The 20,541-nt window shown below is 57.0% G+C and overlaps 1 long non-coding RNA gene across 1 annotated transcript in view; it reads right to left on the bottom strand.

Moving 5' to 3' along the window:
* Positions 1–20,541, bottom strand: part of LOC135317078 (uncharacterized) — a 92,684-nt gene that overhangs the window by 16,632 nt on the left and 55,511 nt on the right. The window lies entirely within an intron of this gene.

Genomic DNA, 20,541 nt, shown 5'->3' with positions numbered 1-20,541 from the left:
CAACCCAGACTCAACTAGTCTTTTGATCTGCAATCCAGAGGTGCTTCGTGTCCACCAAGACCTACTTTGCACAGCTCGGGAGCCCGCCTGTGCGGGTATTGTGCTTGTGAGGCATTGAAACGCCTCTTCGCCCTGTACCTGCGCCTGCTGCGGCTGAGCCTTGAGTCAGCGCGGGGTGAAAGGCAAACCCAGCCCCAGCTTTGGTGCAGGGTGAGCTGAAACCAGCCCCAGGACTGTTGTCCTTAGTAGCAATAATGACTTGTGCAACTGTGCAAATGTGGCCTGCAAAGATGGGATGGGAGATAAATGGGAGGGAGTCAACCAGCTGCAACTTAAGATGTGCCTGTATGCTGCTGCACCGGTTTATCATGATAAATGTCATCAGAAAATCAATTCTCTGTGTACTTTTGGGAATTACAACTATCATTTTGATGTGATTTATTTGCTGTATAACACGGACAAGGGCTCTTTGTTCATCATTTTGAAAGTTCATTTAAAATTGCTTTGAGTTCTTGGTTTTCCGCCGTGACACGGCCGATGGGTATCTGCTCTCCTGTGAAATATGGACCGAGGCAGAGGGAGGCTGGGCCAGGAGCTCTGCCCCCACCTCGTCCAGCTCCTGTGGCCGGGAGGTCACAGAAAGCCCTGTAAAACCGCCCCACGGAGAGCGATGTCGGTAGGGACATCCCCTCTGGGGCAACGGCAAAGCGACGACTGGCCATCGCCCCAGCGCCTGCTGCTTCGCAGGAAGAGCAGTGCTGCTTGGGACATTCTTATGCTGGCAGGGTATGCTGGGGCCGACCTTCCCTTTTTCTTTTCCATGCCACCCACCAAACCTGTTTGTCCTGCTGTGCTGCTTGCCAGGGAGGCCGGGAAACTTCCCATGCTCTGAGCACGGGGCGTCCCGTCTCCATCTCGTTTCAGTCCTTGCGCCAGTGCTCGCACTGGTGCTGGCAGGAACGGGCACGCAGCTCTCCCTTGGCAGACTTCCCACCCCAAACCTCTCCCTTCTTGCTGCTGTAGCCAAAGGGATGGGGACCGGGGGTCCCGAGGGATGCAGGGATGGGGTCTCGTCCTGTGCCAGGCTGGCCGGTGGGGCTGGGGACAGCGGGGCGGCAGGACGGCAGCTGCCAGCGCCGGGGAAAGAGCAACTAAAAACCAGCCAAGTTCAGCTTGTTTATCCGTGAGCGCGGAGGCTGAGCGGGGAAATGATCGCTCTTTATAAACACACAGGGGGTAAACACCAGGCAGGGGGATGAGTTGTTTAAGTTAAAGGACAATGTTGGCACAAGGACAAAGGGGATAAATTAGCACTGAAAAAGACTTAGGCTGGAAATGAGAAGAAAGCTTAAAACCATCAGGGGACAGAGGTTCTGGAAAAGCCTCTTGAGCAGGGGGACGGGGGGAGAGAGCTGCCAGGACAGAGCCCAGGCCCTTTCTGGATGGGATGCCGTGGTGCTGCTCCCTTAGCGGGGAGCCCCGTGCCAAGGCTGTGCGCGGGGCTGGGGCTGTCAGAGAGACATCTCGCTTAAAGAGAAGTGGCACAGCTCTTCCAGCAGCGTTTAGCCTTAGTTAGAGGCTCTATTTTTCAGCCGGGCACATTGCTCAAAGCCAGAAGCAGCCCTTGGGTCTTGCTTCCCGTGCCTTCACTGGCAGCAATAAATGGTCTTTGGTTAGTACACGGAAACCCTTCCCTTTTCCCAGCCAGCACAGGGAAGAATTGGAACCTGAAATGAGGGCGACCTCCGCCCCCGAGCTGCTGCTCTCCTCCTCTCCAACTACCCGACCAAAGGGCTTCTGTCAGCCCCGAGTGCTCCCCCTCCATCCCCACCGAGGCTCCTCGGCCAGGGGCTCTTGCTGCTCCAAACGACGGCGTGCTTTAGTGTTCACACTGGCTTCAGCCCTGGTATTACAGTAAAATTCAGGAAAACCATTGCTGTATAAACCTCCCAGCCGCTGGGCAGTTCAAACCTATTGGGCATTAACCATTCATCTTTCAAACCCAGACCTCAGCCCTGGAATTGGGCCCTTCAAGGATAAGAGCTCCCCGGGACGTCTGGGAGGGATGGATGAGGAAGGGACACCTATTCGTGCCCAAAAATGCATCCCAAAAAAACATTGGAAAATTGTAACTCGGCCTTCGCGGCTGTGTAAGGCCTGATCCAGCCACGTCCCCCCTGCTCAGAACGGGACAGCCGCTTTTGCCCACCTCTTGGATGGGCACCCAGGACCGGGCTGCGTTCCCAGCACCTAAAAACAGCCCTGGTGCTGCACATGTATATTTTTTATAGTTGTTTATACCAGGTGTGCGCTTCAGCGGTGGGGGCTTTAATTACAAGGAGGAAGAAATGTGCTCGGTGGCTTTGCATTACAGATTGGAGCGTAAACCTCAAATAAATCACGCGGCAAGCAGTTGACAGTGAGCAGAGGCTGCCGCGGTGGGAAAGGCAGGCCGTGGCGGCTTTCCCACAGCCGGGACCCCAATCAGCGGGGGTGACTCAGGACCCCCGCCTGTCGCGCTCTATGAGGTGCTGCATATGCCCGACGTGGAGGTTTCTCCTGCCATTGGGTTTGCTCCCAGCGGAGCTTCGAGGGGAGGAGAGGAGCAGCACCGTGCTGCACCGTGTACCTCCTGCATGCTGGGGCCAAGCCAGCGCCAGGGCTGCCCACCCTCTGCTCGAGGAGCGGGGTGCCCGCGCTGCCCTGCGCACGCCTGGACGCCTCCAGCGCCCCGTCCCCTGCCCCCAGCCAGGCTCTCGCCGCAGCTCCCTTCTGGTTTCCATTACCCTCCTCCGAGCCGAACACGAACAGCCTAATTTGGAATAACAGCCGAGTGAGTGCGAAGGGGAAAAATCCTGCACTCGCTCTTTTCCTGAGCTAATCCCCTGACAAATTCTGTGCAGCCCTGGCTGTGGTCTTGTTCCAGAGATGCCCCCGATTGAAATGGAAATACTCCCCGATCCTCTCCCTTAAAGGAGAAGCTTCCCTCTGTTTATAAAGCCTTCCAGAGGGGGTTTTACGATTTTATTTTAATGGCTGGCCTTCCCTAGGAATGTGGCAGCCAGCTCAATAGCTGCAGGAAACATTGCTGCCCATAAACCCCCTTCAGTCAGAGCGCACTGGCTGACATTGTCATGAAACGAAAATATTCCTGATGCTTATCAGGGGCCCACATCAAAGGCGCTCAGGCCATAAATCTCCCCAGGACTGTGCCATGGAGCCCAAATAAAAGCAGCTCCCTGGGCTAATGGATGTCCAGAGAGGGTCCTGCTGCCCCGGCCCCCTGCGGGAAGGGCAGGGGGGTTCAGGCTGGGGCCAGCCCCCCCAGCAGAGACCAGCTTGGGGCAGCTGGCAAAGGCTTTTGCTCTGCTCAGCACAGGGAGAGCCCCAAGCTTCTTCCTTGGTGCAGGGTTTGCAGCAAACCCTGGAAATGCTTTTCTGGCACTCCCCATCCTCCTGCCCCTCCGCCGCCCCTCTCCTGCCGAGACCCCAGTGAACACAGGCGGTTCGTCCTGGGGCAAAGCTTTCTTAGTTCTTTGCTTGGCATATACAGGGAGATAGATCCCGCCTGTCCAGGCTGTCTGCAGGCTCCTGGCATTGGGAGGTGGCAGGAGACATCCCGGCTTGCCCCAGCACTCCCTGACCCAGGGACAGAGCTTGCAAAAACGGTCATTATTTCACCCCCAACCACGTCAAAATCAAACTTTAAAAAAAACCCCAACCAACCAAACCAGAGGCGTTCACGTGTGCGGGTGGTGAAAGCCACACAGAAAGTTTGAACAGTGGGAGAGCTGAAATGCCGCTTCCCAGGCAGCCCGATGCTGGAGCGGCAGCCCCAGGAAGGCGAGCTGGGAGCCGGAGCACGCCCGGCCACATGGCTTGGGGTGACCCTGTTGTCCCCGGGCCTGGGCAGGCTGACAGCACATTATGCAGCTTGCCTATCTTTTGTTGCAAGTTGGAGCCAGGAGTATTCCTGCAGATCATTTAGATTCAGGTAAATCAGCGTTTTCCAATCCCGGGAGGACATTTCCCACCAGTTGGGCTGCAGGGTCACCTCCAGGAGCTTTCAGCAGGGTATCGCTTGCTCCGTAAAGTCCTTGAGTGATGGATACTCCGTCTCACAGGTAAGTTGTTCCAAAAGTTAATTATCTCCCTGGTTGCTCACTTGGGAATTTAATCATGCTCTGCTGAACTGACGCCCTTACGAACAATTACAGAAGTGCCCAAAGGGGAAGTTTCTATCTCACCCTCGTCAGCCTCGTTATGCCCTGACGACAGCAGGATTTACATCCTTCGACGCGTCCAGGTGCCCGGCCGGAGCGGTCCTGCCCTCGGCTGCAGCTCTCTGTCCCTGCCGTCCCAGGGCTGCCCTGGCCGCCCAAGCCTCTCCCATGCGGGAGGCAAGTTCTTTGTACGTGGCATCTTCTCCCTCCCTGCGAAGCAGGGCAATGAAGTTGAAGCCTTGATGAACAAGGTTTAAAATGCAGAAGCTCTCAGAGAGCCAGACACTAATGTGACATCTCTTTCCAGCACTTGCCATTCCCTCCCCTCCATAGCTTTGATGTTAACTTCTTACAAGCTCCGAGACGGCTGTAGGATTTGATCAGTAAATCATGCATGTTAATAGGGAGAAGCAATAGAAATGCAAGAGGTTCCTCTCTCCCCAGAAATACAAGGGGGTAAGTGCAGGCTGCATGCCCTGGGCGCGAGAGCCACTCTCTGACTCTCGGGATGTCTCATCCAGGTCTTTTGGGATGGTGTGAACCTTCATCCAGGTGTGGCATGCTGCGCCGATACGAGTGGGTTATTCCCTGGTTAGGAGTCCTCGATGGGAGCTGAAACCAGTTCGGCCACAATTTTAGCACGTTTCCTGTCTCTCCTCTCATCCTCCTTCCAAACTAGGTTAGTTTCCCCTTGGCTATCAAGGGAGTGTTGGTGATGCTCAGGCAGGTTTGATATTTAGTCACTGCACCTGTGTTGGATGGGTCTTAATTATTTATAGCTTTCCTATCCTGTTTTCTCAAGTCAGTTGGGAAGAGGTGACAGGTGAAGACTTCTTGTAGCAGATGCTTATGAGGCGGGTGAGGTGCCTGCCACTCAGATGAGAAGAAAAGAAAAAGTGTCTTCAGCAGGAGAAAAATGACAAAGCTACATAGGAGCTGCCTCATTTAATAGTCAAGGAGAAGGGGGGGAAAAACCAAACAACCTCCTTAGGTCTCCAGAAAAGAAACACATGGTTGCTCTGGGGAGCAGATGCCTCCCCTTCGCATGCGGAGCCCTTCGTTTAGGGGATGTGCTGGGGGTATTACGGGCAGGGCAGAGCCAGAGCTGCCGTGCTGCGAGCCCACTCCCCATGCTGGGGGCTCGCCCTGCTTCGCTTGGCTGGCCTTGGCAATGCAAAAAAACACCAAAGCATCCAAAAATACAGGTGTATCCCACCCTCTGTTGGGTGGTCTCTGCAGGTGAGCCGGGACTTGGCAGGAGGCGGCAGATGATGCTGCCCTGCAAAGTTCTGCTGCCGTGCACGGCTGGGGCGAGCTCAGCCTCGGGCTCCCGCCTGCTCAACTCACGGCTGCTCCGAGGTCGGGTGAGACCTCTCCTGGGAAACGTACAGCCCCTCCTGCGAGGGGCACCAGCGTGGGAAGGAGCGGGGTCGTTCTGCGTGACCCCTCGGCACGGCCGGAGCCGGGCAGGGGCTGGGCAGAGCCCCGCTCTGGCCATCGGGTCCCCGCGGCCGCCGGCTCCCCAGCGCTCCCAAGCACACACGTGCGTTTAACGCAGGCGATTGTCTCTCCTGTTACTGCTTTCCCCAGCGGCTACGCGAGCCTGCTGCTTTCTCACATCAAAAGGGAGCTGTTGCTTTAGCTCAAGTGCCTGGTACCTCCTGCTCGCTGGTGACAGAAGACTTAATCTCCGGTGACAGCCAGACTGCTCGTCTTCGGGGCCCGCGTTTGTAACCGTCGCCCCGACTTGCCCCCGTTGCACTGTGGACGCACGGCAAGGGAGCGGGGCAGGAAAGAGAGCGGCGCTGGAGCCTGGCTGATGCTGCTGTGTGTTTCTCCATGACACGATGGTAGATGGAGATTCTGGCAATAATGTGACAATTACATCAGCATTAATAACGTGTGTGCTCGCGCAGCGAGGATGGGAGAGCGGGGAGAGCCAGGCTCCTCCGGCGAGGCTCAGCGAGGGCCGAACTCTGCCCGCTCCATGGTAGCAGCGAGAGGGGCTTCGCTACGCCGGTAATTCAGAGTCCTGCTCCTGGCTGGTCCTGCCATTGCAAATGTCAGGTTGATTATTTTAACCACATTAGATCCCTGTTAATTAACATGAATTAACCACCTAAATATTCCAGGGTAAACAAGCTATTCGGTAAAGGGAAGAGAGGAAAACCACCTTTAAACCATCACAAATCGATCCCTGCCAGACCCAGGGCTCCGTGCTGGCCTGCCCAGCCCAGCCTGCAGCCCGGGGCAGCCCCCCCTTCATTAGTGCCGCGCTTGCGAGATGGGGTGTGGGGCGGCGATGAACTCCCGGTACCTCCTGGCTGCCGCCGGGGCCAGGTATGACACATACGCAAAGGTACCTTTTTATAGGTAGGAAATTATAGGTGCCATGACTTCAAAGGCTTTTGCAACAAGAGCTTTCCCTTTGATAAATGACAGCATCATTAATGGTGATTTATTACCTGGGCTATTTCGACAAACAGAAATAACCAGTTTCTTTTCATATGGCTTGGTGGATTTTTTTGCTCTGGGCTACCCAGACGTACAACGTGGCTGGTAACAGCTGTTTTACTGCTGGTAAGACATCTCATTTATTAACTTGTCATCATGTGTCATAAAGTTTAGCAAAATGCTAGATGATTGTGTACTTAAGCTAGGTAATTACCCCATTATTAAAGCTGCCTTCTTTATTTATTTGCTCTTCTGGTGGTTTGTTCCTACCTTTGCTCTACATACTGCTTTAGTCACAGGGCACAGAGATGCACTGCCTTGTAATTATCTGTGTGCTGACTTCCACTCTGCTCTTAGAGACATGAAAGGTTTCTGTGCCAGCTGCCACCGGCTCGCCGGCGATGGGGACCAAGTCGCCGCATCGCTTGGCTGGTGCCCGGAGAGGAGCTGGGATGGTGCTCGGAGAGGCGTTGTGGCCTGGGGCCGCACCCGACCCCGTCCCAGCACCGAGCGCCCCGAACGCGGCTGTAACACCAGCAAAACCTTGCCATGACAGCAGCCGGAGCAGGGGAAAATGCACATGCTGAAGGTATCCCAAGAGCAGGATCTTTTATCCCGGGGGAGGAAGCACCCGGGGCGGCACAGGGCTACTGACCTAGCTGCTGGTGATCGCCTGTACAAAGCATTTCTGTTGTAACTGCACACGCCACGCCAAGCTTCTAATTAAACTCCCCAAGATGCACTGCTAAGGCAGAGACAAATGTAGACCCACACCTTGATGAAGGAGTTGCCTAGACAGAGGAGAAAACCACTGTTAGCACAGAGATGCTAATTGCCTTGGGAACTCCCAGCACTCAGGTGCATGTCTCCCAGGAACGTCTGGGACCCTGCCCCGACACGTCGGTGCCCTCTCCCAGGGAGGGTGAGGCTCTGCGGGCACCGGCCGTGGCGGGGACGGCAGCACTGTGTTTCCCAGGCAAAGCGGGGAAGCTCCGACCTCGCTCCCTCCTCTCCTCCCATCCAAACCAGCCCTTTGCTGGTGCTCTGCTAACACTGAGCCGCCCAGATAAGTCCAGATAACAACCATTTTATAAGAGGTTAAACTTTTGAAACCACCCAATAACTGACTATTATCTGGGCAAACAGGAGCCGGACCGCAGGAATTGCCACACCGGCTCAGACCAGGCGGCATCTGCTCCTCGGCCCTGCAGCGAAATGCCGGCGGGTCCTCAAGGGAAGATGCAAAATCCATCGCGGCAAATGCCAGTGGGTGGGCTGCCCCGCAGGGGTTATTTCTTCCCAACCTCTTCTAAACCCAGCCCCGCTGCTGCAGCGGAGCCCTTGCTGTCCTTCCCGACAGAGGGAACGGGGCAATGCTGCCTGCAGCCGCCTGCTGCCCCCAGAGCCCGGAGCTGCCCCGCTCCGGCTGCTCTCCCACAGCCTCGGCTCTCCCACAGCCTCGTCTGCTTGGGAGACAAGAGAAGATTTTATGGTGCTGCAGGGGAGTTTTGGCGGCTTGCTCCCGCATAGGAAACCGGTGTCTCAACCAGCAGGTCTCCATGGCCAGTGCCTGTCGGGGAAGACTTGTCTGGAAACAAGTGTTAACTCTTCCTTTACATACTCCAAGCTCAGCCAATATTAAGAGAGAGAAATGATAATAATAATAAAATTTAAAAATATTCCCTGCTACCCCACACGGTTCTTCCTGGTGCTGCTGTGAATGTTGATCAGGGGATTTCATCCATAAATAGGTCTCTCCTACAGTGAGAGGTTTTATGTTGTAATTAACAAGTGGCTATTGCGCAGCAATTACAAATAGGTTAAGATTCAATTTCCAGAGCTGCCCAAGGTACAGCGAGGGGCTTTTTTCGGAGGTGAGCATTTTGTTTAGGACCACCCCCCCTTGATGCATCTTGTCCACGGGGTCAGGAGCTGCACGGAAAGGAAAGGAAAAGCCTGTGGTACATGGAGAGAATAAACCCCACCCTGTGCCATGGGCCTGACACCTACACGTCTGTGCATGGTGTTAAATACCTGTTTCAAGGATTAAGAGGCAGTTTGGTAATGCGGAGGCTTTGCACAGGGAGAATTGCACCCATGAGTTCCCATCAGGAGCTGCCTGGAGCCAGGAGCGTGAGCCGGCGCTCCCCACCGGGGCCGAGGGCTCCGGCCGGGCTGGGGACGGGGCGATGGGATCCCCTGGGCTCGGTGCAAGAGGATGAAGCGAAGCGGTTTGGTCTCGTCGGGGTGGTTTGCACCCGCAGAACTCAGGGAACAGCAGTGGGGATGACAAAAATCCAGCACTGCAGAAACCACCCGTGGCCCAGCAGTGAATCTCCCCATTTTCATTTATTAAAATAGCATTTTTATTACAAAGAGATGTTAAAAGTGAAAATGGACGAAATACATTTTACATCCCACATCGATTTCCCAGGATATTTACAACTGCAGAGATATTGATCTCCCCGAAGTGCCGGATGTGCTTGCTCGTTACGTACGACACTTGCAGTGAGAAAGTATTTTCAGCAGATAAACCACCAAAACCCACCGTATAAATCGATTCAGGAAGGCTGGGGGTCGGTGGCAGCGCTGTCCCCGCCACCCCACCCTTGCTGCTGTGGGAGCTGTTGGCCCTTTGCTCCCGCGTGCTGCTGCGGCGGGCGTCGGGATGCAGGTGGTGCCACTGCCTGTCTGTGCCACCCTCATCCGGGTACCGGCCACCCCCCGCCCCCCCAGCACCCATCCCCTCCCTCTGTGTGGGTGGGGATGGGGAAAGAGACCTTAACTCATGATTCCTCACCCAGGGGGGAATTTCTCTGGAGTAACTGAGGTGATGTTTTATGTTGGATTGAACGTGCTGGGGTTTGTTGCAGCTGGAGGCGAGCAGGGTTGCCAAACCTGATGGCAGGGAGGAGGGGAGCGGTGAGACCTCAGCACTGCCATTCCCCATGCCACAGACACTCCCAGGTGACTCAAACCCCCTTTTTAACATCTCCTGCCCCCCAGCCCATCTCTGCACCAGTGCGCAGCGTGAACTGCGGCCGGCTGGGAGCTCCCCGAGGGCGGTGGGAAGCCCCCGGCAGTGGTGCCCAGCGTGGCTGGAGGAGGGTTTCTCCCACCTCCCTTTGCTGCACATGCGAGACCCAGCCCAGACCCCAGCGCCTTTACTCCTCATTCCAGCAAAAAACACTTCGGAGTTGCCCGACCCGGCACTGCGGCACAGCACGGGGTTGCAGAAGGGGTGTGAGGGATGGGCGCGCTCCCCGCCTCTCTTTTACCAGCCAGATTTGCAGCTGGAAATGCCCCAAACCTCCTCCTGTACCTGCCTCTGGGGCGCTGCCCCCGCCCGCACCGCCGGCAGACGGGCTGGCAGCCCCGTGCACCCGCCGCGGCGCAGACGGTGCGTCAGGCGCTCCCGGGGCCAAACAGCCACCAGCATGAGCACGGTGTGAGCTACAGCCGCTGGGTACCTGGGTGTTTCAAAGAGCAGGCAGCGCTCCGCCAGCGCCCGCCGCCCTGGCAGCGGGGCTGGCATTGCCAGACAGGCGTCCCCGGGGCTCTGCCTGCATCTTTATTTTCCTCCAAGTCAGCAGGAGATTTGGCTGAGTCCAGCCCAGCCTGAGGAAGTCTTGGTTGGCCCAAGACCCCCGTTTTCGCAGGGGAGCCCGGGGCTCGCTGAGCAGCGCCCAGCATCGCAGCACCTCGCCCCCCATTTTCCCATGTGCCAGGCAGAGCATCGCCCCCAAACACAGCTTCCAGGAAAGAGCCGGCGCAAGCACAGGCTGGGAAACCGCGTGGTGTAAAGTTTCCGGAGATCCCTTCTGCTGGTGTGTCGGCCCCGATTACATCAGTCAAGTCGCGTTACTCGGCTGATGGGCACTAATGAGAAGTGACAGACGTGACGGGGAGCGGGCTGGCTCCAGGAGTGACACCGCGGTCCCTGAGGACAGGTCCCCCCCCTTCCCGGGGTGGCTCAGCGCCAGCTCCGTCCCCCGGCTGGCCGAGGCTTTGCTGGGACCACTGCTCAGCCTCTGCTCTGTGCCAGGGGGACGGGACCGGCCTGGGGACTGGGGGTCTGCAGCCATGGCCAGCCGCAGCAGACCCGAGCCTGCAGGGAACCGCCCGCTTTTCTCATCAGAGCTTCAAACCGGGGCCGAAGCCAGGAAATCCGCCTGCCGCCAAGCCAAGGCTTCCCATGGCAGAGAATAGCTGGGGGCTCCTGCCTAAGAAACCTCACCTGCCTAAGAAAACTCAGAGGGGCATGGGGGGGGGGGGGGCAAAAACTGCTGAGCATCCCTACCTGAAACCCAGCCTTCCTCCGCCCCATGGGGCGCTGGGTACCACAGAGCCCTGTGAAAGGCTTGGTCCAGACAGCTACAATAAAGGCACTGCGGGGCGATGGCATCAAGCAGCCAAATTTGGCTCAAATGCCTTCCCTGTGGTCTGTAAAATACCGGGGGGGGGGTGTTCCCCTCTGGCTTGCTTTGCCCCCCAACCATCGCAGCAATGGGAGGCGCGGTGACGCCTCCCCAGCCAGCTCCCATATCAAGTTGTACCGGAGGGGCTGAATAAGAAACAGGTTGGGACACGTTTGAAGTCGCATTGCTTTGTTGTGATCCCATCGCCACGAGAGCCGGTGGGAATGTGGCAGGGGCGTCATCGGTGCCGGCGCACACGTGCACTGAAAGCAGGGCGACGAGGAGCGAGCGGGGAAGCAGCAGGCCGACGTGCCAAACGAAGAAGTGACGTTTTCACCCTCATTTCCACCAATTTGATGGCCTGCTGTGTGCCAAGGTCTCCGTGGGGCTGCAAGCTTGGGAACACCCTCCCGGGTTGTGGGGTGATGGGCAACGTCCTCATCCCTGCACGTTCTGCAGGGCTGGCGGAGGAGAGGGGCAGAAACAGCTCATGCTGCTGCATCACCTGGGGAAGGTCTTCTGCTTCCCTCAAAACAGGCAAAGAGGGACAAAAAGCAGCGTTTTCCCAGGGCCGAGGAGCATCCCCAGGCTCCGGAGTGGCAAGTGCTGCAGCTGGTGGCCGAAACCCGACAAACCCCTCCCTGCCTGCACCCTCTCCCATCGGGGAGCTGCCTCCTCCTGCTGCAGTGCCAGCTCTGCCCCAGCCCACCCACCGCCAGCTGGGGGTTTTAATCATTATCAATCTTTTCCGACCTTCAGGGTCTGCGGTTATTGACATTTTGTTCCGACTGGGTCAATATTAACTTCTCAAGCCAATAGACAATAAATACAAAATAATAAGCAATGCACAGTTAATATTGATTTATGATTATTTGGGTCTTTTGCATGAGTTTCTCACAGGCAAAGCAGCTCCGTGCCCGCGAGGCTCACGCGTTCGTTAGCACCGAGAGACGCGAATGGGCGTGAGAGAGATTTGCTGCAAGGTTCAAAATGCCTTGGAAAGGGTGGGAGGAGCGAGTTACAGCGGTACCTGGCAGGGCCCTCTGTCCGCTTGGAGAGCGCTGGGATCACCTTGCAACTCTCAAAACATGCTAAAAATGTTAAATCTTATCAACTTCGCTGCTTCCTCACGAGCATGGCGTTCAGAAAGAGCTTGAAAAACAGCATCAGATCAAGTTCACAGGTGGGGGGGATTTTATATAGACTGGGATTTTGAACCGGCTTTGTAAGGCATTAAAAAGAATTGCAAAGAAAATTGTGAAGCCGGGGGAGAGGCATTGCCTTTTCTGGAAAAAAACCCAAAGAGCAGGAACAGAGACAACATTTTGATGCTGGGCTGCTGGGGACTGGCCCCTGCGGCTCTGGGGGTGGCTTTGCTGGGACGCAGAGGGGCTGGGGGAGCCTTTGCGGTGGTGGGATGGAGCCCATCGCCGTCCCATTGCCGCTTGGTGTGCAGCCCAGCCGCTTCTTGGTGGTGAGGGTTTTTCCCCCCCCCCGCCTTTCTCCCTTCCCAGCCCCGACGTCAGGATGTTTATAAAACTCCGAATCAATTTGAGGCCGGGAGACGTTCAGCTGGGGAAGCACTGTGCTGATAGGGTCAAAGGCCCGTCGCCAGCGCGGATCATACATCCTGACGTATTAATTCAAGCTGTCAGGACCAATACGCGTACAAGCGCTCAGGGAGGCGCAGGCAGCGCTTCCCAAAAACCGAGGCTAACGTTTCACAGACCCCGCGCAGCGAGCCGGGGAGCGCCCGTGCTGCGGCACGAGAGCGGGGCGATGCCCGCGTCCCCCCGCAGCCCCACGGGCCGGGGGGGGCCGGGGGGGTCCGGGCCCTGCGCAGCGGCGGGAGCGCTGCTCTCGCCGGCGTCCCTGCGCTCCCTGGCTGGCACGGAGGCAGATCTGAGGAGCTGCAGGAAGTACATTTGTTACTGGGAACGCTTTGATATTTCGCATGTGAAACGTCTGCGTGCTGGAGGAGCTCAGGCATCTGGCAGGAAATTACCATGAATCCTGTTTCTCTTAACAGTCACACACACACATGCCTCCTCGCTCTTTTCCTTCCCCCCTTCTCACCCCCCCCGTTTGCCTTCCCCTGTCCCCACCCCAGGGCCTGATCCAGACCCCAAAAAAGGTCCCACAGCCCCCACAAATCCCTCCATCCCTCTCCCTGCCCCCTCCGACACCCAGAATCCAGCAGCCCGGCTCTGCAGCACCTCAGGAGCCCCAGTATTTCAGACTTGTGGAAAAATCCTTCCCGTTTGCTGTGGCCACCCCAGAGCACCCACTCACCCTCTGCTTTATCAGTCAGTGCTAACCGGGGGGTGTAAAAGAGGTGTTTTGGGTGCTGGGCTGGGGTCAGGTCACCCTCTGCATCTGCAGCCTCATCGGTCTTGGATACCATCTTTGGTTTGGCTAATGGAAGCGCAGCCCGACAGGAAAGCAGGGCTTTCCCCAGGAGCCGCATCCCTGGCGCAGGGTACGACGCTGATTTTGGGGTACGGGCACCCCAACCTGCTCCCAAGCGTGCTGAGCGCCCGGGGCCGCAGGTGGGCTTCACCCCGCTCTGCACCAGCGCTCCCAGACAGGGTCAGGACCAAACCCAGGAGAGCCAGCTCCCGCTTCCCTGATGCGGGCTCTCGATAGCAGAGCCGCAGGCGCTCCTGGCGGGGATTCATCACCCGGTGGGAGCTGGTGAGCACTTGAGCTGCAGGAAGAAGCCTGCTTCCCTGCGCTCTCCCCGCCGGGGGAGCCTGGCCGTGGATCAGAGGAGCCGCCTGCTCCCCAGCGAGCGCGGCCGCACCGCAGTGCCGGCGTGAGCTCCAGGCTGGATCTTCGTGTTGCCTCCTGCTCAGAGCAGTCCTGCTCAGGAGTTATCGGGTCCATCGGGCTGCTGTCAGCCGGCTCCGCTCCCCATCGCTCCCCGTCAGCACAGCCCTTGCCAAAAAAATTATGACTGTATTAAATGATTTTATTACAGTAAACTGCAGATCGAGCAGTGTAAACACAGGTGGTGCAACGCACCTCGCTTTTAACTGCGGCCAGGCCAGCAGGAGCGATGCGCTGTGCCGGCGTGGGGGGAGCAGGATCCGGCCCCTGCCTTTCCACTCCCCAGGGTTCAGGTGGGGTTTTTGCAGACCCCGAGCGCGGTGGGGGTGCAGGAACCCAGCCAGGACGTCCCAGAGGCTGAGCCCGCGGGTGGGCAGGCGCAGGCAGACGCTGCTACCCAAGGAGAGGGTGTGCAGAGCAGGGGGAGAGGTGCCCGAGAGCCCTGCAGATGCAGCCGGGGAGGATGGGGCGCAGCAGCACGGTGCTCCCGGCACGGCGTGCAGAGCAGGGAGCCCTCGCAGCCCGGTGCCCACGCCAGGGGTGAACAGAGCCCCTTTGAAAATAGCTCCTCACTTTTAACTGTGACGATAAAAGTACCCAGAGGAAGGCCAGCCCCTCATCTGCCGGCCCCCCGGTTCGGCTGACGTGCCGTTGAGCACAGGCTCCCTTTCTCCCCCTCTTGCTTTCACAGGTTTCATTTTGGCCTCGGTTCCAGCAAGTTTACTGACAGATTACTTCATTTTAACTCTATGGCTTTCCTGTCTTGTGGGAGGCATATTTCTAAGTATCATATTTATCAAAAGGCCTGTGCAAAAACAAGGGCCAGAATTACTCTTTTGATGGTTCCCCCAATAACTACAACCACAATAAATTTTTCAGGCAAGGAAAGTCGACCGGGGACCTTTTGTGCCGGGGTTTGGGAACGGGGTCCAGGCCCCGGGCTGCGGAGCTCCCCCCAGCCTGGCCACGCTCCCCCCGCCCCGCGCCGGCACATCTGGTCTCGCTTGCGAGGCTGGTCTTCCAGTTCCCAGGGGTGACATATTTCCCCCGCCTATAACTCTAAATCAGAGCAGCATTTCAATAAATCACAGTGAACACTTATTTATTGGACATAGTTTTGGGGCTCTTAAAGCACGGAAAATAAATTTAATGGAGCGTTTGGAGCATTTCTCCAATCTTTTGAGGGATTACTTGGGGAATTTGTCAACGGAGCCAAGCACAGCAGCTTGATCCAGAGAGATGGGAAAGAAATTATGGGAGATACTCTACAAAGGCCCAGGTGTACCCTAAATCACATCAAAAAAGATTAATGTCAAAGGATTGCTTGCCAGCAGAGTTGATTGGCAGCACTGCAGTTTATTTAATAAACTATCATTTTAGCCAGAGGGTGACTTTAATCTGAATTACATTTTCTTGTTTTGTCGTACGCCATGCCAAGCGATTTATTGAATACTGTAGCATACTTCTTAACCTCAAACACTGAAAGAAAAAAGAAGGAAAGCCTTGAGAGCCCCTGGAAAACCTTGAGACAGCAAAAGCTGCTCTGCTAAGAGGGCAGGAGCCCCACTCCGGCAGCAGCAGCTTGCTTTTTTGGGCTCGGTCGCGAAGAGGTGGGAGCAGGAGTCCGTTGTTGAAACCCTCGTCTGCGTTTCGCACCCCAAAGCTCAGGGGTGCCTGCGGGAAGCGCTGCCCGTGCGCTAACTCGCATCCAGGTTGGGTTTCACAGCTGCCCTGACTACCAAGCCCTGAGACCAGGACGGGCGGGGGACGGAGGCAGAGCAGCAGGGGCACCAGAGGCATTTGCAGAACCAGAGGGATGCAGGAAGGCGTGAACACGTCCCTGCAGATCCCGTGCTTTGCTCAGCCTGGCGCTGAAGCCACCCCCAGGAAAGCCAGCATTGCCCAGCAGAGCCCCCCTGCTCCCGGACACCTGGCTGTGTCTGCACCAACCAGGGACCTGCCCGGGGTTTGGGGGGCACAGAGAAGACCCCCGGCCGCCTGGCATCCCCGTGACCCTGCAATGCCACCGTGCAGCCCCTCTGTGTGCGGGCAGGGAGGTGCTGGTGCAGAGGGGGCTCAGACAGCACCCAGCGCTTGCGCTTGGCCCAGGCTCAGAAGCACAAGGCAGCTGGGGTCCCCCTTGACCACCCCCTCCCACAGAGAGCCAGGGCACAGCACAGCTGGGGGCTGAGCAAGCAGGGACCGCGGGCAGGGGGCAGAGACCTGCCTTCTGGGTTTGCTTCTCTTCTGCTTCCTGAAGAGACAAATGACTGGGTAGAGATTTAAGAGATCCTGGAAAGGTTTTAGAAATGCCCCGGCTAAGGGGAGGAGAGCCCCCCCCCAGCCTACCCTTGCCGTGCCCTGCACACGCTGGCGATGCACCGGCACCGCCTGCACCGCTCCTGGCAGGAGCAGCTGTGGCGGATGGACAGACAGCAAGGACTAGCACCGGAGGCCGGTTCATGAGAGCCAGGGGCCTGCTGACCCGCGGGGCTCTTAAATAATGTGTTTGTGCAAACAGACAAAGAAATCCTAACTAATAATAATCCTCGTTCCAAGATTGTGATTGAGTTTTTCCCCTGTTCTGCTTGATATTTCTGCCAAAGAAAGAAAAATCCTCGCTGAAGTCTAGCAGGAAATCCAATAAAATTTCTTCAAAAGATGGGCCTGACATTGAAAAACAGCAAAATTATAAGAGTAGGCCTCAGAAAAGAAAAGGGGAGAGTTATTATATCTGGCACCTACCGAGGGCCCAAAGCTCCCTCTCCAAATGAGCCATCACAGATTGAAAGTGTTTAGCTTCCCGTTGATTAAATATGGTGAAGGACCCGAGGCGTGCCAAGCCTTGGGGATCGAAAGTTTGTTTTCAGTCAGAATGTGTTTTCAGTCAATGGAAAAAATGGTCGGGCTGTGCCGGGGTATGTAACTGAGAAGCCTCAGGTTTGGAGTGAGTAATGACTGCGATGCAGAAATGCAGGAGGGTTGTTAATCATTCGACCCCAGCCCCCGTAATTCAACTCAGCAACTCCACGACTTTGGAAGTCTTTTTTCCCCCCCCCCGCTCTTTTTAATACATGAAAAAACCAAACATTTTTCCTCCTTTTTCTTTTTAATTTTTTTCCCCCTGAAGGGATAGCATCGTGTGCTTGTATCGTTATTACCTCCCTTTTCTTTCTCCTAAGGCAATCGGGAGCAGCACAGCCGGGTCCGCAGCACCGCACCAGGCTGCTGCTCGGCAGCGGGTTTGGGGCTGATGCTCCTGCCCCAGCTGCAAGATGGGATCGATGAGAGCAACAGCTGGTAAAAGCAAGACGGGGCACCGAGGACTGTGCGACGCAGGCGGCTGGGATGCACCTACTGGCTCTGGGCACACGCTCCCCACCAGCGGGAACCGTTGGCAAAGGTTTGGTGGAAACGGCTCTCCCGGAGAGCGCTGCGGGAAACCGCACGTCCCGGCAGGACAGAGGAGGCCATTGAAAATAGCCCCGCCGCCTTTTTTTATTTTGGCAGAGGAGGAACCATTTCATTGCTAGGCTGCGCGCCCGGCTTCGAGCGAAGGCTGCACGCTCATAACCTGCGAGCAAGAAGCGCACGGAGCGCAGCGATGCGACGCACAGCACCACGCGACGTCGCACGGCACTGGGGGGTGGCAGCGGGGGACCAGGCGCCCTCCTGCTCGCCCGGGTTTGGTGGCGACCTCAGGCACCGGCACGGCTACTCCTCTGCACCGGCGCCGTGCCTGGGTCTCCCCGGGACAGGCAGCAGCCCTGCATTGCTATGGGTCTGCCCAAAAGAGCAAACACCCCCTTTTCATAGGGAAAATTCGGGCAGATGGTGAGGATCAAACGCACCTCTGGGAGCCTGGGGGTGGGAGGGAGGAGAGCTCCAGGCTGAGCCCGAGTTCAGCGCTGGGTCAAGAGGTTGCTGGAGGGACCAGGGGACACACGGGGTGGCTGCAGGGATGCAGCTCGCAGGGCACCTGATGTACGAGGAGCCCATGTCAGTGGTCCTATACACCCCTCCCTTGGTCCCCACGGTCCCCTGTCACCTACCTGCTCCCACCCATCCCTTTCTCACCCCCCCACAAGATGCCTGACTTTATTCATTAACTGGGTTTGCCGGGCTGCTTCTCATTAGATAGCCAACAAATTCCAGGAAGACAGGACACCCACTGGGCCTAAATGAAATTAGAGAACAGAGCACTGCTACAAGTGGTTTAATTCAAATTACAGCAAGATATTATTGCCAACTGCAAGTGCTCAGAATCATGAGTCAGACCCCCGCAAGAATGAGACGGGCTTAAAAAAATCATGACTTGTTAAGTATATAATTAACTTTGGGGTTATTTTTATTTACTTTCTAGTTTTTAGCCTTCAGGAGTCAAATTTTTGAGCTTGCCTCAGTCAGGGTTGGAAGCAGTTTAAAATTAAAGAGGAGAGGAAGAAAAAAAAAAAAGAAGAGATGAGGAATGCGCCCACGTTCCCGTGATGCCAGGAGCTGGGGATTCAAAATGACACCACACATCAGAGGGATTGCGATAACCACCCCAGAGCCAGGGCTGCGGGCAGCTGCAGGTACCGCCTCTGCCCAGGAGCCCTGCAGCAAGGCACATCTTTCCCCAGAGAGCACACCCTGCCCCTGCACCCCCTGAGCGGCGCAGAAAGGGGCTTTTTGAGTGGGAACCCCCGCGGCTGCCGGCCCCGCACGAGCTGCGGGGAGAGCTGGGGGGGGCCTGGGGAGGAGCGGCGGGTCCCACCGGGCTCACGCAGGAACCTGCCCTCAGCCACCCGCCCCGCTTTGCCATGGGGAAACCGCCAGACGCAAAGGAGGGGAAAACCCCAAGGCTTCTGGGGTGTAGAAGCATCCCCATGTCTCACACGGGGCCCCACCGGCCCATCTACCGAGAGGCTTCATTTTCCTGGGAGCCCGTCAGGAGGCACAAACCGAAGCACTGGAAGGAGGTTTTACACATGACATGCAGACACATCAGCCCTATGTCCTGGACAAGCACCAAACACTTCCCCACGCTCTCTCCTCAGAGACCTCTGCCGCTTCGTCTTCCTCCTCGCTTCCCACCCTGAGCCCAGGCCACCAGCTGCCAGGGGCTCTGGGTCTACAGGTGGACAAAACAGTCCTGCTCATCCTCTGACACTGTAAATCAGGAGAGCTGAGACAGCGGCAGTGCAAGTTCACCGACTTCTGTCTGCTGAGCGCTCGCCCAGCCTGCCGGGGAGGCCGGACCCCGGGGCGAGCCCCACCTTGCACGCTGGCATTAATAAGCACCACACTAGCAACAGCATTTGCACCCCGAACCACCTCCTTCTGGGGCAAGAGGGTTTTTGCTGGGAGACAGATCTGCACAGGACACGGCTGAAATAGCTAGAGCTGGTGTAGCATCACGAGACTCTCAGAAGGGCACATGACAGTGGACAGTAAGCGCTTGGGGAGCCCGACCAGGACCACCACGTGATCTGAGCTCCACCAAGGAAGCAAGAGGACCCAGCCAAGCAATTTGCTGGGCGAGGGCTGAGTTTCTCGGTGTTCCCAAGCTGCTCACACAGCCTCAGAGCAATTGTCCTCAGCTGATTCCTGTGGAGCTGAATTGGCCAACCCTCCCCTGCTCCCTGCCTCCGGGTTGTATCTTCCCCTGTTTCCGCTGAACAGATAGTACCCTGCTATCTTTCATTGAAACATCATGTCCAATTTCTCCCTTGATTAAACCCATATTTTGCTTGGCTATAAGTCAAATATAAGAGGGCCGCACTCAAGTGAACTAATCTCAGTTTACTTGCCAGTAGGTAATTTGATAGACAATTTGGCAGGCATCCACTCTAGAATTAAGCAAACCTGAGCAATAAAGATGTAGGAAAACAATCCTGAAAAGCCGTAATGAGACGACTAGTTTCATTCAACAGCAACTTGTTCCACTTACGTTTCTGCTGACGCTCGGGACCGCGGTGCCTGCCTGCGCCCCGGCCCGGGAGGGCACGCTCGCTGGGCCTCCATCAGCTGGGCACGTGCAAGCGACGCCGAGACCGCGCTCTCCTAACGTGGTCCTCAGCGGAGAGCAGAGACCAGCTCCGGGTTTGGCCAAGCCCTGGCTGCAGGTCAGCTTGTGGAAGTGACGGCAGGAGGGTTTGCTGAAGCGCCCGGCAGGAAGAAAGCGCTCGAGCGCCTACAGCTCAGGGCCTTTGCAGCCTGTAAGCACCCTCCATTGCTGCACTTCGCTCTTGCAGCCCTGCCCTGGAGCACAGGCAATGCTGGGGCTGGTACTGCCGAGCTCCCATTTATGGCCTCTGCCTCCCCATCACCGCTGAGTGCAGGCACCTGCAGCACCCACCTCCTGCCCCTGCCCAGGCACTCCTACTGTGGCCGGGGGAACACAAAGTCCTGCAGACAACACCTGTGGGCTTACTTTTGTGGGCAAATAAGGGCTCTGACGCGCCCGCAGAGGGTCCGTGGCGGTGCCGGCACCAGCGCGGGTTTGCTGCCCCGCTGCCGGAGCAGGGACGTGGGGCCGGGCGAGCGCTGCGCGCCGGGGCGATGGCCGGAGCAACGGGGCTGTCAGACCGCCGCCGTGCAGCTCCATCCCTCATAATGCCATTATGTATTGCTGG

Source organism: Phalacrocorax carbo, chromosome 24 (genome assembly GCF_963921805.1).
Source record: "Phalacrocorax carbo chromosome 24, bPhaCar2.1, whole genome shotgun sequence".
Taxonomy (NCBI): Eukaryota; Metazoa; Chordata; class Aves; order Suliformes; family Phalacrocoracidae; genus Phalacrocorax; species Phalacrocorax carbo.
The sequence above is the reverse complement of the archived record's forward strand: the minus strand, read 5'-3'. Positions and strand labels throughout refer to the sequence as shown.